Below are 17,629 nucleotides of genomic sequence, written 5' to 3'. Positions count from 1 at the left end.
TATCTTTACCTTGCAGTCTTGAGCTCCTCTTGCTCTTTACTCTTTTTCACTGACTGTGATTCCCTGTGGGCTATAATAGAATTGGACAAGCATGTATCTGAGAAAGGATTTATCTTTTTTAGCTTAACTGTCTGGAGCTCCGACTGCCTGCAGAATCTCAAAAGCTTCAGCCGACTTGATCAGATGCCGAGCAAGTAAACATTTATTCAAATGTTTAAAATTCCTTGTTTTCGGTTTTTGCTTACACCTTTCAGGAGGTGATTGAACGGGTCATATTAGAATTAAAGCGATATCTCAGCACAGTGGTTGACAGTTACTCTGTTATCAGACTGTTCATGCAGTTCTTCAGGAGTCAGACGGTGTGAAATTGCAGGAGGCACCTATGGAAAGTGTTGTTGCCTTGAGTTGAGTTTTCTTTACTTTTTTTTTTTTTTTTACTATTTATGACTTAAGGTTTATTTTACCTTGACTAGCAAGGTAAAATATAGCAAATTAAAAAAGCTGAACTTCATGAACAGCAGCTTTTCCTCCATAACTTTAGATGCATCTTCTTGCAGAGTTTTCTGTCTGGCTGCTGCTACACAACAAGGGGATAAATTGCCTTTCATGTCAATATTGCAACAAAAATATATTTTCACACCTGCAGTCACTGAAACATTTACATTGGTTTACATCAAACCCAAGTTGAACTCTATAAAACCAACTTTCTATCCTCCCCATTTATTTACAGCAGACACAGTTTTTATGCACAGACCATCCAGATGGAAAGAAGCGGCTCTTTTCTTACAGGATGCAAAACAACTGCCGATGGGGGAAAACGCGCTTGTAGAGTGTCAACCAGTCTACACGGCGTTAGGATGACGGGAGTATTGCATATTTTAGTGGAAGTTGGCTCGGTACCTCTCACCATTCTGCATTTTCATGCAGTGGGACAGGAAATGTAGTCCAGTGGGCTGCCGTGACGACGCTGAGCAGGAAGCTTTTGTTTGAAGGGTTCATTTCCCACATCCCTGCAGCCACCAGATGTACAGTGCCTTGAAAAAAACAATATTCATACATTTAGAACTTTTGCCATCTTGAAAATGTTTTCATGGGATTTTATTTTCTTCTGATAGGCAAATCGTGAAGTGGTGCTTAATTGGAATGGGGGAAAAAAATAATAGTTATAGAAAACATAGCTGGGACCGCTATTAGTTATGTATTCCAGAAATCTGGCCATTTGCCTGGGTGGGGGGGAGGGGGTGCAAAGAGAAGATGCTCTGTTTTGACCAGTGCAAAACGCAAAGTTAACATTGCACTTTGTCCATTCCCAGCATGAAACTAGCACTATATTATTCTTAGACTTTCCTTTAGCAGGCACAGGGAAGCTGCTCACAGTTTATGGAAAGCATTGGATGGATGGATTGGGTAAAATACAAAACATTCTTTGAAGAAAACTTGTTAGAGGATGAGAAAGGACTTGACAGAAGGGTAGAGGTTCACCTTCCAGCAAGAAAATGACCATCTAGAATATAAATCATTTGCAATAATGCTAGACATGGGATGGTGTTCTCATGCAACAGTGTAATGTGTAAATGGAAAACGGCCTGCTTTTATCAAGTCCAACAACTCCAAAACACTTTACACTACAATAATTAATCCACCAAGTTATCCACATAAAAGAGCCACTTCTGCCGACAACCCTTGACTTTTTCTTTAAGGAAGAGAGAACTCCTGGAACAGTGCTTCCATGTTGCTCGAGTGTCTGCTCTGTCTTTCTGAAACCCCCAGTTTGGTTGGAGCAGATGGCCGCTCACGCTGAGCCAAGTTATGCTGGAGGTCCTTTGCGTGAAAAGGGAATTCTCTTTTCCGACGTTCCCTCAAAAGTGCTCAGTAAGAAGGATTGCTGAAAAATTTAAAGACGTTATGTAAAAACTTTTTCACTGTCTTGAGAGGAAGAACTGCTGTACAATCTCGATTCCATGCATCTGGTTGGGCTTCTTTGCACAAGTAAGTAACTGAGTTTGACTGCTTTGTATCATGAAATCTAATATTTATTAATTTCTATTGATCGATATGACTGGATTGAACTGACTAAATCAGATCAGTTTATTTTACCGGCCTTAAAATGAGACCTATTATGAACAGCCACTATATAGATAAACTGAAAAATCAGCTCAGTTGAGTTGGAACAATTTGAGTACAACAATCATATAAACAGCTTGTTAAACTAATTTGGCGAATGAATGTGTTGAACAAAATGACTAATTTGAACAAATTACATTTTGAACTGTTCAACATACTTTATTTCATTTTAGAAATATTTACTAAAATCTAAAGTGGAATATAGTTAAATTGCTATCCCATTTTAATAGCTAAATATATATCGTTTTGCTTTGTTTTATAATTATTACATACTCTCCGTGTTGTCTTGTGCGTAATCAATTGTTTGAAATGACGCCATTTGTTTTATTTTCTCCAAACCGCAGTCAAGATATATGACCTCAATTAAAAACTCTCTTCATTGTAGTTTTCGTTTCCTTTTTTTTTTAAGCGCTAAAACAAGGAAGACTCTGCTTGTCTGGCTGAATGTGTTTTTCGGTTCGCCTCCCCAGAGCCATTGCCCATGAATGAAGCCGAACTGTTTTTATCCGACTGGTGTGCCACCTGTCGGTACGTCACAGCTCCCCCTGGCCAACCCTGACGCAGTGACTCTCCCGTGCGCCCTTGGAGATCCCACTGTGCTCCTCTCCTCTCATCCCCGCCTAAGCCACGGGCTCGGCAAGCGTGGAAGGTGGAGAACCTGGCCAGCGAGATGCCGCTAGCGCTTCGTGTGTGACCGGACGGTACTGGAATTCCGGCGAAGCCACCGGAGCCAAAAACACGGACTGGGGAGTTTGAATGGATTGTCATTTTATCTTCTGCTTCTGCTGAATGCGACCGCTGACTTTAATGACTGATGTGAGGTAAGTAACGAAAGTTTAGAATTACTGAGTGAAAGCGATTCGTTTTGACGTGTGGTACAACAGAACCGATTCCAGAAGCTGCGTAAATGTGCCAAATTTTCCTCGACGCACTTAAAAACTTGCTGAGAGGTGTCACATTATCTGATTTTTTTTTGTTTTGTTTTTGGATGAGTCTAAAGGGATAGAGCTTCGCGCAGGTTATTTACACCAAACTCCATGTAATCCGTTTTTATTCGACTGCAAGTTTGACAAACAAGTGCCGCCGCTGCTGCTGCTGATTCCCCCCGGTGCTTCCATCCCTGCCCATCCCTCAGCGCTCTGTTGCTTCTCCCAAAATACGACGCAGAGAGTAGTATTTTGTGAAGTTAATTGGAAACACTAAAAAAAAAGAAGATGAATGCGTTACTCTTTTGAATAAATAAAAGTGAAAGTTATCATTATTAGGGGGGGAAAGTATTAAAAGTTGCGTATTCTCTCTCTCTCTCTCTCTCTCTCTCTCTCTCTCTCTCTCTCTCTCTCTGCTTAGCTTCGGACCGTGCAGAAAATTAATGGTCTCCTTACATGGCAAGTGTATGGTTTTCATGTATTAGTCTTATTGCTTATTTATGAAGGCCGTAGATGGCAATGTGAAGGAATGTGACGGGGGGTTCTTTGACATTGTGCTGCATAACGAGCGAGAGCAGAGCGAATGGCATCTGTGCCATGGTACAAATATTTTCCTTCTGGCCAGCAGTTATTCTTCACAACAGAAGCCAGGGTGCTAGTTTGACATTTCCAGTAGTTGTGCATAAATCACAAAGCATTACACCGTGACTGTGAACCTCTGTGGCTCTGAGTTGAATTGTGTTGCACAAACACACACAATTAAGGTGTATTCCTTTCCAAATCCTTGCTTGCAGAGCTGTGAAATGAAGTTTGTGCCTTAGTGAAGGTAAGGTAAGGCCCGTTAAGGTGTAAACTGGGGGCGAGGGATATTACGACTTTGCCTGCATTTTCTGGTGAGAAACATAGCAGAGGGGAGTCCCCCCCCCCAAAAAAAAAAAAAAAAAAAGACATGTGAAGGAGAAAACACAATAGAGCTTTCAAGGAGTGATGTATTGTTTGAGCTGTGGTCAATAATATATATATTTTTAGGCTTTCTTCTTTTGATAGATAGTTTTGTTGTGCTTGAAGGGGAGCCGAAGTTATTGTATTGATCACGGTGATGACTTTCGCAAATGGGCTGTGGGTGGAGGGCAGGACAGTGAGAGCGCCGACCCTTGTGACAGAGGTCTGGATGGCTCAGTGCAGGATGAGAATGTTGTTTGCCTTCAGTCTCTGCTCTATGTGTTGTTCTACGTGGGTGCTGCCTCCCCAGACTGCACTGATGCGTTGGTTTTCACAGACTGTGGATGTAAAAACTACATATCTTTGGATGCTCTCTATTTTGTGGGACAAACAAATGGGATTCAGATGGATTTGTAGAATGAATTTTAGGTTGGCTTGTGCTTGTTGTCTGCAGCTGTGGCTCTTCAGTAGACAAAATGTGTTAACGTGTCTCACTGTTCCAGCAAGATCGTCATCTTTTTGATATTTGAAAAGCAAAACCAAAAGTCTGAGGCAATTTTTTTTTTAAACGCCAAGCTTCACTTCAGATAGTAAACTTAATTTAAAAAAAATATGCAAAGAAGATAGTATTCAGTCCTTTTAGACTTTATCAGCTTTTGTCATGTTACAACCATAAAATTCAACATCCCACAAATTAAGCACAACACATTTAAGAGCTTCCTTCGAGGAAACGTGCCTTTCTGAAAAATGAAGTAACAAACAGTATACCAAGCTCAAATCAGAATGGATTTCAGCTGCTTTATTAACACATCTGCAGAATCAAAGCAGTGTCTTGGAGGCAAACTTTTCTGCAGCCTTGGAGCCTCAAGCTGAAATATTCTGCCCACCTTAAGATTTTAGTCTGGAATCAAAGGCTGCCTTAGATAACCAGATGCTGGCTACTTAATGCTCAGTAGCAGTGTATAGTGTGAATACTGTAGTATTCAGTATTGCGCAGTAGTCGTATGAATACTTCAAAATGTGTTCTAAAAACTACCAGGAGCCAGTGTCAAGAGTATCTGTATATGTCTGCTGGTATTTAAGGAAAGCGAAACATTTCTTTTTTCCACATCTGTATAAAAATAACCATCTGATATGAATCGTGTTCATTTGTTCAGCTCCCTTTACTTTGATACCTCTTAATAAAATCCAGGATATCCTACCACAATCAGAAGGTGCCTAATTAGAAACAGAGCCCAACCTTGTGCGATTGAATCTCAGTATAAATACAGCTGTTCTGCGAGAGAAAGTAAGTGAACGAGTCTGTGCAGAAGTTTAAAGCAGTGTGTTGAGGCCAATACATATTGAGAAAGAAACTTTTATCTTTTATTTAAGGTGACAAGAACAAGAACAAAGTTCAAACAGGCCATGCTTCACAAGAACTCAAGCTAGGTACTCTTGAGTAGTCCTCACAGGTCACTCCTACGGCAAATGGTGTATATAATATTTGTTCTGTTTGACGGAGAGTCCAGGAGAAGCTGCAAGAACTTCAAAAGCAGTGCTGCAAGAACAGAGTGATATTATTTTGGCAGAGAAGAGAGACTTCTCTGTTCTTGCAGAGTGTGTCCAGGTATTAAGGTTATAAAAATAATATTCAAAGCTTTGAACATCTCACAAAACACTGTCCAGTCAGTCATGAGGGAAAGAAAGTATTGCACTACAATCCATGGTCGTCCACCTGCACTCACAGGTGTAGCTTATTATTAAGAGAACCAACCTGCAGATATAGCAGACCATAGAACCTCTTAATAGAGCAACGGTGAGTCTAAAAATCTGGCCTTTATCGAAGAACGGCAAGAAAAAAAAAAAAGTTGTTGGAAAAAAACCCAACAGTCTCAAAGTTTGCCATTAGCCAATTAGAGGCCATGGCAAATGTGGCTACAGCAGTTTGAATGTACCATCTCCACGGTAAAACATGGTGGCAGCAAGTTCAATCTCAGGGCATTTTTTAATTTAGTGGCAGGTCAACTAGTCAGCATTGATGGGTGGACAGGAGGAAAATCGCCCTGAGGTTCAAAAGACCTTAAGAAGGTTAAATGTTCCCCCTACAGCAGGGCAGTGACCGTAAACATGCAGTCAAAAGTACAGTGTTTTATTAAATCCAAGGACTCCAACGGGATTTAAACTACACATTCACACACTGATGGCTGTAAGCTACGTTGTAGCCACAGACGGCCTTGGGCAGACTGACAGAAGTGAGACTGCCATTTAATCGGCGCAACCGGACCCTCTGTCCACCGCCAGCAGGGCAAAGCGGGTGAAGTGTCCTGCTCAAGGACACAACAACAAAACCGACTGAGATGAGCATTTTGAACTGGCAACCCATCGGTTACATGAAGGACCCCTGCCTCTCTTGAGCCACTGGAAATCTGAGACAAGACTTGGAAATTAATGCTCACAGATGCTCAGAATGCAATTTGACTTAGCTTTAGCTGTTTTGAAAAGAAGGATGGGCAAAAAAAAAAGAAGAAGCACAAAACAAATCAGTCTATAGGTTCAAAGCTGTAGAGACATGTTTGCAACATGTTAATTTGCAAAGTACTTCCAGTAGGCATGCTACACATTTACCTAGAATCCCACTAAAACCAATGGAAACATTAGAAATCAGGAGGTTTGATTACTTTTACAAATCTGTGCAGCACGGTCATTAGGCTGGATGCTCTCTGGCACCAGCAGCCTGCTTCAAGAGCATGCAGCAGGAGACAGTGATGGGTATTTTACAGGAGTCAGCTGGCCAAACAGAAAGGCTAACTCCCCCATTGGGTTTCATTAGAGCTCGTCTTGATGTTAAAGCCCGTTTAATCCACTTTCACAGCCATGCAGAAGACAACAAAGCAAAGCGCAGTGTCTATCTTTAGACGGCACACGGGCTCAAACTTTTCCATCTTCAGCTCAATTATTAAAACAACTGCATAAAAAGTATCCCAGCAGCTGGCCTTTAAATGTCTCAGCTGGGGAGGATTTTTATTATTATTAGTATTATTATTTATTTATTTATTTATTCATTTTTTTCTTTTGTTATCTCCAACAGAGCTGACAGAATAAGGTGTGTTTTGTTGTTGTTTTGTTGTTGTTTTTTTAGCTTTGGATAGAAGGCTGTCAATCACCATCCTCTCAATTAAGTTTCCCATAAACAGCTGTGTTTATGCAGCCTCCCTCTCCCGTCTCCTGTTGTTCCTGTGCTGAGCAGACGTGCTGCCGGAGGGTGTGATTACAGTAAAGCCTTATGAGGTGAGTGCTTTGCCTCCATGTCTTTGTCTACACTTTCTGGGCAGCTACTGTTGTCCCATATTCATGGCGCCTGCTTTGCCTCAGAGACGCAGTGCTGGGAAGACAGAAGCAGACTTGAGCTTGACGTTTTAGATGTCTTAGACAGAAGAAAGGCTGCATATTTAATGTGGCTGTTGATGAAGAGGTTTGGGCATGGCTTTACAGGCTCCAACTGCAAATAATATCTTGACAAGAAGATGATGTTTTTCTTTGATTTTTTTTCTTTTTTCTTCCCGTGCTTTTATTGTTTTATTACTGGCGAATATTGTGCCTTGAGGATGCAATTCAGTCTTTCATTGCTAACACGAGATGCATTCTAAAGTGACATTTATCACTCCCTGACCTTTGCAGATTGTCTTAACTTCTGCCACTTATTGGGAGCAATAAGGTAGCAACTTTGCAGCTGCTAATAGCGCAGGTGGTTTGTGTTGACCTCCGGAAATTGTGCACGTCGAGCAAACAACAATTTACACACAGATTAAGACAATGCGAGTCGGTTACAGTTCAAGTGTCGTGCACTGAGCAGGAAATGAAGAAGCAGAAAACGAAGCTTCGTGTACAGTACATCTCACAGCATGCATGTTTGAATTTGTCCACTGTGGCCATAAATGTTGCCTTAACAAACAGACCACATTTCAGAAGCAGGTACTGCTATTTGCATTTAGTTTGATTATGTATACAAAGTCTTTGTTCACTCCACTGCAATCCTTGCTTGGATTGATGTTTCCCCCTTTTTTTTTTTAGGCTCCTCCAGGGTTGTCAGTCTTGGCCCGTGTTTATTCCCTTTCTTCCCTCTGAGTCTGTAGTTAGTCTTTTTTTTTTTTTTTTTTTTGCTTTTGCTAACCCCCCTCCGTTATGTGCCACTGGTTTTCTCACACTGCCTCACTCTCTGCTGCTCCGTCGATGAAAGCAAACTCGTTTATGCCCCATGAATGACTGCTAACGGTGTGTTACTCTTCATCTGTTCTCAGAAAATAAATTGATAACAAGTTGCCTGTCATTGTTGCCAGTGGAGGCCCATTGAGACAAAGAGACATTGATCAACAAAAAAAAAAAAGAAAAAAGTTAGCAGGCGTGCACTAACATACTGAGCTTGGTATACTAAAGTTCAAATTGTGCATGCTGAAGTTTGGGCCAACCCATCACGGCTATTTCATGAGAAATGTTTTGTTATGAAATGCAAATTCTGGTATGCTTGTCTCACCGCAGCTCTGTTCTGTGCAAACAGACTTTTTTTTTTTTTTTGTCTGATGTGGGAAATATTTAGTAAAGTCTGCGATGGAACTATCACTTTTGTCTTTTATAAAAGAGAAGGCGGATGCAGTTTTACGTGTTGCGATTGAATGTGTTATTGGTTTGACTTTCAAATTTCTCTGCAAACCTTGAAAACTTGCAAATGACACAATTAAAGAGCAGGCACTCAGAGTGTGGGTGAGGGGCTGCTGGGGACGAAGGTAAACTCTAAAGACCAGAAAATAGAACAATAAATGTGAAGTAAATCCTAACTGAATGTTATGCATTTGGTATCTACTCTTCCATCATATATTTCCCTGATCATGAGCCCTAAATAACCTCTATGACACGGAGGAGAGGATTACAGATACTTTAGAGACAGCAGGTCGAGGTGTGGGTTGTGAACGGGCTGAAAAGGTGTAGACACCACAAGGAGAAGTAGTAGCCTGTGACCAAGATGCTTGTATCTTAAATAGACCTCCTGTCCACATTGACAGAAGATGTTTACATTGTGTGGAGCGTGAGGCAGATCATGTATGAAGGAGCAGCAGCACATTTCCAGCTGAGTGTCTGACCAAGGAAGTCGTCGCTTCCAAATGCCTGATTGTAGGATTTTATTCACCCAAATGTTTAAAACTCCTTTCTTTCATTCTGTTCTATTAAAAGTTATTGCTCAGTGAGCGCCATGGTACGTTTTTGACACGTACTTGACATCTAAAGTAAGAAAAAGAATAACGCATTAGCCATCCGTGACTGCTCTGTGTGGCTTGCATTAAACTTTTGGCTGGCTTAGTTGAATGTGTTTTTGTCGGTATGGAAAATGGAAGACATGTAAACAACGTAAAAACAATAAGTCAAAAAAGAGTTGACTTTTGTCAGTTAACATGGGAAGACAAAGTTTGATCAATGAGAGAATTTTAACCCATCGACAGCATAAATAAATGACAATGATTAGCAAGATGCTATTACTACATCTTAGTGACACGAATATGCATTGATTTTGAGAAGAAAAAAAAAAGAGAAGTATTCACATGAGTCATTGTTCCCGAAGCCTCAAGTAAAGGGACTTGAGGAATCTGTGACTCTGTGGGGTGTCTCGTCTCTTGGCTATTTGGACTTTATTGTGTTTACAGTAGGAAAGGTCAGTGCAAATCAATGGAGTGGCACTGAGTGATCATTGTTACCCAAAATGATCTGCCTCAAGACTTTTACCCGTATGCTGTGAATCACAAAATATCATCAATAAATTCATATATCACTCAAATACAGACACTGAATCAATTTTAATCCTTCTGTAATATTTAAAAACAAAAAAACTCCAATCACTATGATCAAAAGTGTTGATTTGACATTCATTGGAACTGTAAGGCTATCTTTCCATTGTCAGGATGAGATGATTGCAGATGAACCCAACTAATGTCAAAACAAGAGTCTGATCTAAAACAAAATTGAAAGTGTTTGAAGTCAAATTTCTCCAGCATAAAACAAGATTACATCCTGCTATATCATTAGGTTCCTGTCAACACAAATTTTTTTCTGCAGTTATCATCGCGTACGGGTTTTTAGGGTTCTGCCATGAAACGTTTTCCACGTTAGATGGGAAAAATATCTACTGCACCCCTTTTTACCTCCATTTGTTTGTTTCTGTCAAACTCCCACTCGCTTTTGTAATACAGCTCATCAAGCGCGTTTCAACCAAGGTGAATTGCACAGCGGGCGCTGGCCATGAAAGCATAGCCTCACAAAATCACATTTTAAGTTGTTGCAGAGACAGGTGTGTGGTGGAAATCTAACAAATGATTTTATCATTTCATCTGTCTTTGTTTCATACGCCTTTTATGCTTGTGATGCAGTGGAGAAAAGCAAGACGATGGCATGGGTAATAACCGAAGCACCTCGGCACGTCAGAAAATGCTACATTTCATTAGGCAGTAGCATAAAAAAAAAATCATTTTCAGAAGCAAAAGTATATTTATTGTAAGCCAAAACTGATTCATAGAATTATAGAAGTAAACCTAAAATGGATTGAAAGAAGCAACATCCACATTGAAAACAATATCTTGAGGTGTTTTGTAAATGGTCTTAATCAGACCAAGCATATCTTTAGACAGCTCTTTGTTGGTGTTGCTGCACCCCCCGACAAGAGATGTTTAAAAGTATTTTTATTTCCAAGTCCATGTCAGGTCTTTGAAGGGCAAATCCAAGGCGAACCTCCAGTTTCTAATGACTCCAATCACCTGTAACCTTGTATTTGCTTTGGGTTAGTTATTAAGACCTACTGTTTGTCTTTAGATCTAAAATATTACCTGGCGATTGTATAACTGTCTCTCAAGATAGTCATATTTGTCAAGTTATTTCTTAATATTTAACTCACCACTCTACAAAAGCTGCTTAAAGGCTGTTTTATGCTGATTTTAAAAAAGTTTCGCCACAAAGCTTTTGTGTTTTGGTCACCCAAATGGCCAGCAATGTCAAAGTTTTGTGGAGGTACAGGGGAGAAAGAAAGGTGGACTGAACCACAACATTATGCCAGCACACACATTTTTCGACAGCCAAAAGGTACGCAGCTCGCTCTGCACTTTACTGACGTACTCACCTGAAACAAGGTCAAGCTGAATTGTCACCGGCACGAGAGAAAACTCAGCAAAATGTCCAAATCCAGCTGGCTGCCGCATTCAACCACTTCAAAACTATGCACATCATTTGAGACGTGACAATACACTCATATTGTTTTGACAGGTCTCTCTGACCAGAGCAAATAGATGTGTTTTTATGGTCTATTCAAGTACATTTCATACCCTGGATTGTCTAACTCAAAAGTGATACCAACCTTTTTTTCTTTTTTTTTATCCATTAGTGTCTGCGCAGTCCTATTTAAATCTTTGGCAGTAAAACTGTCGAGGAAGAACATCAGAGCTCCTAAAACAAACACGGCTCTAAAAATTAAACTCACTCATCATTGCATAATCTCCTCTGTAAACTAGTTAGGTCAGTAGAAGATTTATGCTTCTAATCAGGACGCAGTGTCGTCACTTAATGGTACTTAAATGATTTTATATTTATTTGTGCTTTCTTTGTCAGACAGTGAGAACTTAACAGCAAAAGTAATTCAGTCTTGCTGTCAGTTTTTATAGATGATAAAAGTGGTCAATCTGAGTTTATTGTTAGGATAAATCACAAATTATATCCTGATATTTTTTTCCCTCTTAAATATAAAGGCTATGCAAATGCAAATCCCTTTCTTGACGTTTTTTTTTTCTTTGTGTATATCTAACATAAGTACTGATCCAGACATCCCCAATTGAAAGAACCTCTAACTTGTCAAAAAAACAAAAACAAAACAAAGCCAATAACGCATCTGACTGTTACAAAACGGAAGAACAAAAACAGTGACAGGAAACAACATCTCAAAATAGTGGGATGTGTCTGTTCTGCATTCTTGTGTATTATTAAACGTTTCATTTTCTCTAAATATAACTTTGTTTCCAGCTGAATGTATCTTTTCCGAAGTCACATTTTTGTTACTGTGTCTCAATCCCAAACATAACCCAATATTTCCTAATGCTGCCTGTACAAAGGCCAACTTGTTGACAAGTCGGATACATCCGTCTAATCTCGTGGTCACGCTTGCTTTACACAGTGAAAGACAATTTGTTTTTATCCGACACCTGTTATGCCATTAAACAAAGTGAGCGATCCGATTCTGAAGAACTAATTAAAAACTCCTTGAGGAGCAGTATGTAGCACAACAGAGACTGAATGCTCTAATGACGTGATCGTAATTGTGGATCGAGAGCAAGGACGCTCGCAGAGCTCCCTCACAATGCCATGCAGTTTTCGAAGGATGAGCAGGAACATTTTTAGAGGGATTTGAACTTGCTGATAGGAGCCTCTGCCAACTCGTTTCAGCTATGTGGAGCAGTTGCCAGCTGCACTTAATAAGGTCTTAGAAGATTTGGCTGTGATTCGTTTTGCAGAAATTCAGCGTAGTACATGGACAAAACTGTGTTCTGCGGTTTAAAGTCTTACTCTGCAGCATTTCATTGAAGGTTGGTTTGTTATGATTTTCTTTTTATGACTTAATTCGTGTCTCTAACACGAATGTAGGGTATTTACCTCTTAACTGTCATGATGACACTGCCCCATTGTCTTGCGTGTAAGCTTTTTGAGGGTGGCAGGTAAGGAGTTAATAGCAACTTTTACTGCCTTGTGACGTAAATATTTAGCTGAAATCACACACATTAGTGCTTATGTGCCTTTTAGGAAAAGCATCTGCTCTTCCTTGTCCCTGAGCGGCAAAATTAACCACTGCACCAGATGTTTCACTCATGCTTTGGGGATCGATTATTGGTCTTTAATACTACAGTTAACATGTAAACTTCATATAAACTGTTTTTTTTTTTTTTTTATTGTAGCCATTCGGCTGATTAATTCATCTCAGGTTGGGCTGTTCTGCTCCCATGCTTGATGAGGCTTGAAGGTTGCCTTTTGTGTAGCTTAGTGCTTGTCGCAGCAATATCAGCTTCCCACCAGGCAACAAAGTTGGAGCGGCGCAAACTGAAAAAAAGCCACTTTGCTGCTTAATGTTTCTCAATGAAGCAGGCGGGAGCAAGGCAATTTGTGGCGTTCTTAAAGAGCGACTGGTTCAGCATCTGCCTTTAAGTATTCGTCTTTCCTTTGTTTGACTGACATTTTAGAAAAGGAACAGGGAGTTTGGTAACTTATGCCAGACTTGGGCAAGATTTTAGAGCAAACCCCTCTGGCTGAACTATGGGGAGTAAAAATTACTCTAAGCCAGCTAGAGCCTCAGCCTTCAGGCAACATGACACTTACATGAGTCTGAAGCAACCCAAGGGAGTGGAAATAATTTTGTTCCACTTTGTTTTTGTTTTGTCAGGCTGTGCCTAAAGAGGTGTTTGGGTCAATATTTTGTTATCTTGAGCGGCACGGTTGGTTACTCGTATTGGATGAGTTGAAAACGGAGAGCAAAATTAGACAAAAGGGACACAGATGTGGACGATGCTCCTTTGGGGGTTTTAAAGTGTCTTTTTCGGAAGTGCAACAAGAAAAACATCTGATCGCAATCTGGAGGAGGAAGAGATGCTGTCTTGGTTTGTTAACCTAAATGGAAAAAAAAAAAAAACAATAGTATTGTTTGTTGCCTTAATCGTTTGAAAGTTATATTGGTGTTTCTTCTGTACATTCTGTATGTTTAGCTATTCCTTCCAGCACTTAACTAAGGACTGGATCAGATATTGATAATAATCTGCTATATTATAGTGTGTTCTCTTATAGTGTGTTTTTTTTTTTTTTTTTTGGGGGGGGGCGGGGGGGGGGGTTAAGAAATATACCAAAACAAAGTAGCACAATTGTGAAGAGAAATGAAAATAATGCATGTTTTTCAAAAATGTACTCAAAAAGAAATTGTATGTAGCAACAGTACTTCCCCTGACTTTCTATCAAGCTCTCACATAAAGGCCATCTTTATATATTGCATAGTTAATATTTGCCATGTCAACTGGTTTTGCCACCTCAGCTGTGAATCGCTGCAGCTCCTACAGAGTTAGCATGACCCTCCTGGCTTCTTCTCTCATTAATGTCGTCCTTGCCAGACCTGTCGATTTAGGAGTCTAGGTTGGCTTCCAGTTGTATCATGCTGTTTTTATTTACAGATCCTGGTTTGAAAGGTGTCCTATCAGTTGTCAACAGCTACTGCTTTAGATTGAACTTCTTCACAAAATTACCTCTGATCTTGCTGGTGCGTTTAGTTTTTTTTTATTTTTATTTTTTATTATTGCTCTATGACATTAAATCTGAATGATAAACCTGAAAGTTTGTGGTTGTAATTTGAGAAAATTTGACAAAGCTTAGAAGACTTGAATGCTTTCACAAGGCCCTGTAGCTTTCAAAAATATTCTTTCTTATTTTTAGATGATTTAACTAGACCGATGACAGAATAATGGCAGAAATGTCAATGAAGGAAATTAACACCATGTTCAATGGTGTCAGAAAAAGTGACAGCCAAATGAAAGTTTATTCACTTTCACTTCAGGCTCATGACTTGTAAATAAAAAGGTCAGTTTTAGAAGGTTTTTTATGTCTTTTTCTCTACATAACATAAATAAATCTATTCAGGTTGGTCTCAGAGTTATGAAGCTGTTACTGGCTGAACCTGAGGATGTTTTTCAGGAGGAGTACTCTCGGGGAGAGATGGGCTAACCAACAACACAGCTACATTGTGGCTAATTTGCCTTGCACTCTACATGCCAGCTTGACAACAAGCTGCCACGGAGAAAACGAGTCTTCTTAACCACAGCGACAAAAAGGCAGTCACAGTGCAGCGTAATTAGTGACTCTTAAACCTTTAATTAGGAAAAGAGGAATTAAATAATTGCATTCAGACCCACTGTTTTGATTCAGTCTCTGGAGTCACATTCCCTTCGCTTACTAAGTGACTGCCAGATTGATGCACCTGCTATCTTCGAACCTCTCAAGTTTTTTTTGTGCAAACCTTTAACACATCTCCGAGGATTACCTCCTCTTAACCGAGAGATAAGACTGAAGATCGTTGCAGGAATTTGAGTAACTTGGCACAATATGAAAGCTTTTGTTGGAGAATTACAATGACGTGAGTCGGCGAGCTACTTTTTAGAACCGGTCCTCATTTGTCTGTTTGTCCAAACTTAATTAAAAACTATCCCCAAGAATGTTACTGAAACGTCTTCCATGAATACATGAGCTACAGTGGTGTCTTTGGGATAAGCTGCAGTCCAGAAGCAGGGGAGGGAGGGAGGGAGGGAGAAAAAGAGAGGGAGAGATAGAGGTAGAGAGAGAGAGAGAGAGAGAGAGAGAGAGAGAGAGAGAATGGATAGAAATGCCTGGCATTTTTCCACACACAGGTTTTTGGCATGGCTAATGTTAGAGAGACTGTTTATTGGCTTGATACCCTCTGTGTTTCAATGAAATGTAATCATAAGCCGAGCGAGGCTTATTAATTGCACATACAGGCACCACAAAGAGGTCACTGGGCCTTATTATTTATTAATATTTAACCAACTAAAACTGTGTTGTAAACATAAAAATACAATGGTAAAATCTGCTTGGTTTATTTCTGTAGATTCCTGGCATGAAAGTGTAGATCTGTCCAAGTGAAAACGGCAAAAATGAGAGATGTAGGACTTGATGGGCTTCTGTTGTGGCAGAACTGGCAGGAGACTAAAGAAAGCAAGGTGCCATCTTAGTTGGTAGTTTGGGGATTCTGCGGCTTCAAATAAACCTGCTCACTGTGAAGGAGTGTATTTGGATTTGGATCTGTGTTTGTGTCGATGGGGAGGCACAGAGCAGATTTGTTAACATTTCTTGCCATTAACTTGTGTCAGCACCACTGCTCCATTAAACTTTCAGACCTTTTTATGATCTTTGAATTACTTTATCATTATTCCGGTGATTGATTTCATATATTTCTGGAGTGGGCACAAATTTTCATATGAAATTTGTTTTGCATTTCATTTCAAAGCTGGTTTAAAGAAGATGAATTCAATGGGGGAGGGGAGGGATGTAACACACAAAACTGAGGCAGCTACAAACAGATATGTTCTGGGAATCTTAAGTTGTGTGTAGCTTGCTTTGACTTGCTTTTTGAGGATTTTACGTTTGCATTTATATCTCTCCTTGTTATTGCTGTTTATCTCTCTGTAGTCACTGTGAGGCTTTTTCTCAGCATCTACGAAGCATTTAAATCAATTTTAAAGCTGTCCTGTTGTGTAATATTCTCCTTTTGCACGTTTTTGTATTTCTTGTACTTCCATTTGGGTCTTTACTACCTCTAGAAACAGTCCAAGCACTTTTTTGGCAACAACTAAATGTTTTGTTGGTGTATGGAAAATGTCAAATTTCAAATTTCAAAAATCTCCTGATTGTTAATTCAGTCTACCAACCCTCACCAACCCGTGCTGTCAGTGGAAACAAGGCGCATGTCTAAGGTAGTGAGTTTGAGTCTTGGGTTGGGGTCTTCTGGACGGGGTTTGCCTTCTCTTCCTGTGTGTATCTGAGTTATTCACGGTGCTCCGGCTTTGTCCCCGAGTGTGAAAACAAGTGTTGTTGTCTAAGTTGCATTAGGCTTTAGCAGTGGCGCAACTACACATTATTCAGGTGGATGCGAAAACATAAATCGGCGCCCCCCAGCCCCCTCTCCCCTGAAGGAAGGTTGAAAGAGTGTGGAAAACATACTCTCGCTCTACAAGCCCCCAAGGCAAAGTTACATGAAGGGTAAAACTCGCTACATTTACCTCGTCACGTGCGCGAGGTGAAGGAGCGTAAGGCGCGCTGAAGTGTAAGGAAAAACATAATCGGCGCGCCGCCCCCTCTGGTGCTGCGCCCCTATGCGTTGCATGCGCTGCATATCCCCTTTTTTGCGCCACTGGGCTTTAGGGCAACCTTGCAAGGAACAGTGAGTACAATCAGTGGATGGTGCAATGTCCAAACTTGTTTTAAACACTTTTGTTTAATCATTTTGTAGACAAACAAATGACATCGGAACATTTTATCAAACACAACAGATCAGTTTTCTTGTTTAGGCCTTCATACCCACTGACTTTTTTAAATAATTTTTTTTATTGTAAACGATGGGTAACACTTTATTTGAAGGGGTGTGCATAAGACTGACATGGCACTGTCATAAACATAACATAACACCTGTCATGACCATAAAGAAGTCTTTATGAATGTTTATGACAGTTGTCATGAAGTGTCATTTGGTAAATAATGACACTTTTAATGCAAAGTTCCTCTAAAAGTTGCATTGAAAGTCCATTAAAAATGCCAGCTTTGCAATAAATGATCATAATTTACAAAATTATGCAAAGTTGGCATTTTTAATGCAACTTTTAGAGAAACTTTGCATTGAAAGTGTCATTATTCACCGAATGACACTTCATGACAACTGTCATAAACTTCTTTGTGTTCATGACAGGAGTTATGTCATGTTTATAACAGTGTCATGTCAGTCTTATGCACACCCCTTCAAATAAAGTGTTACCAAATGTTTTTTTTTTTTTTTTTTTTTTTCACATTTTTTTTTGTTGGGTAAAAAGACT

The 17,629-nt window shown here is 39.9% G+C and overlaps 1 protein-coding gene across 2 annotated transcripts in view; it reads left to right on the top strand.

The window, feature by feature from the left end:
- Positions 1-2,562: 2,562 nt before the first annotated feature.
- LOC106934551 (muscarinic acetylcholine receptor M3-like) overlaps positions 2,563-17,629 on the top strand; it is an 88,269-nt gene continuing 73,202 nt past the window's right edge. Inside the window, exon 1 of one of the 2 annotated variants that reach the window (XM_015014536.1) lies at positions 2,563-2,945. The gene's annotated coding sequence lies outside the window, so the exon portion shown is untranslated. Of the gene's footprint in view, positions 2,946-7,190; positions 7,263-17,629 lie in introns of those variants that run through there. The other variant, XM_015014545.1, reaches the window with a different exon arrangement.

This window comes from Poecilia latipinna, unplaced genomic scaffold (genome assembly GCF_001443285.1).
Source record: "Poecilia latipinna isolate Pla-1442-1.1 unplaced genomic scaffold, P_latipinna-1.0 Scaffold69, whole genome shotgun sequence".
NCBI lineage: Eukaryota > Metazoa > Chordata > Actinopteri > Cyprinodontiformes > Poeciliidae > Poecilia > Poecilia latipinna.
Note: the sequence above shows the minus strand (reverse complement) of the source record. Positions and strands in the feature narration are given on the sequence as shown.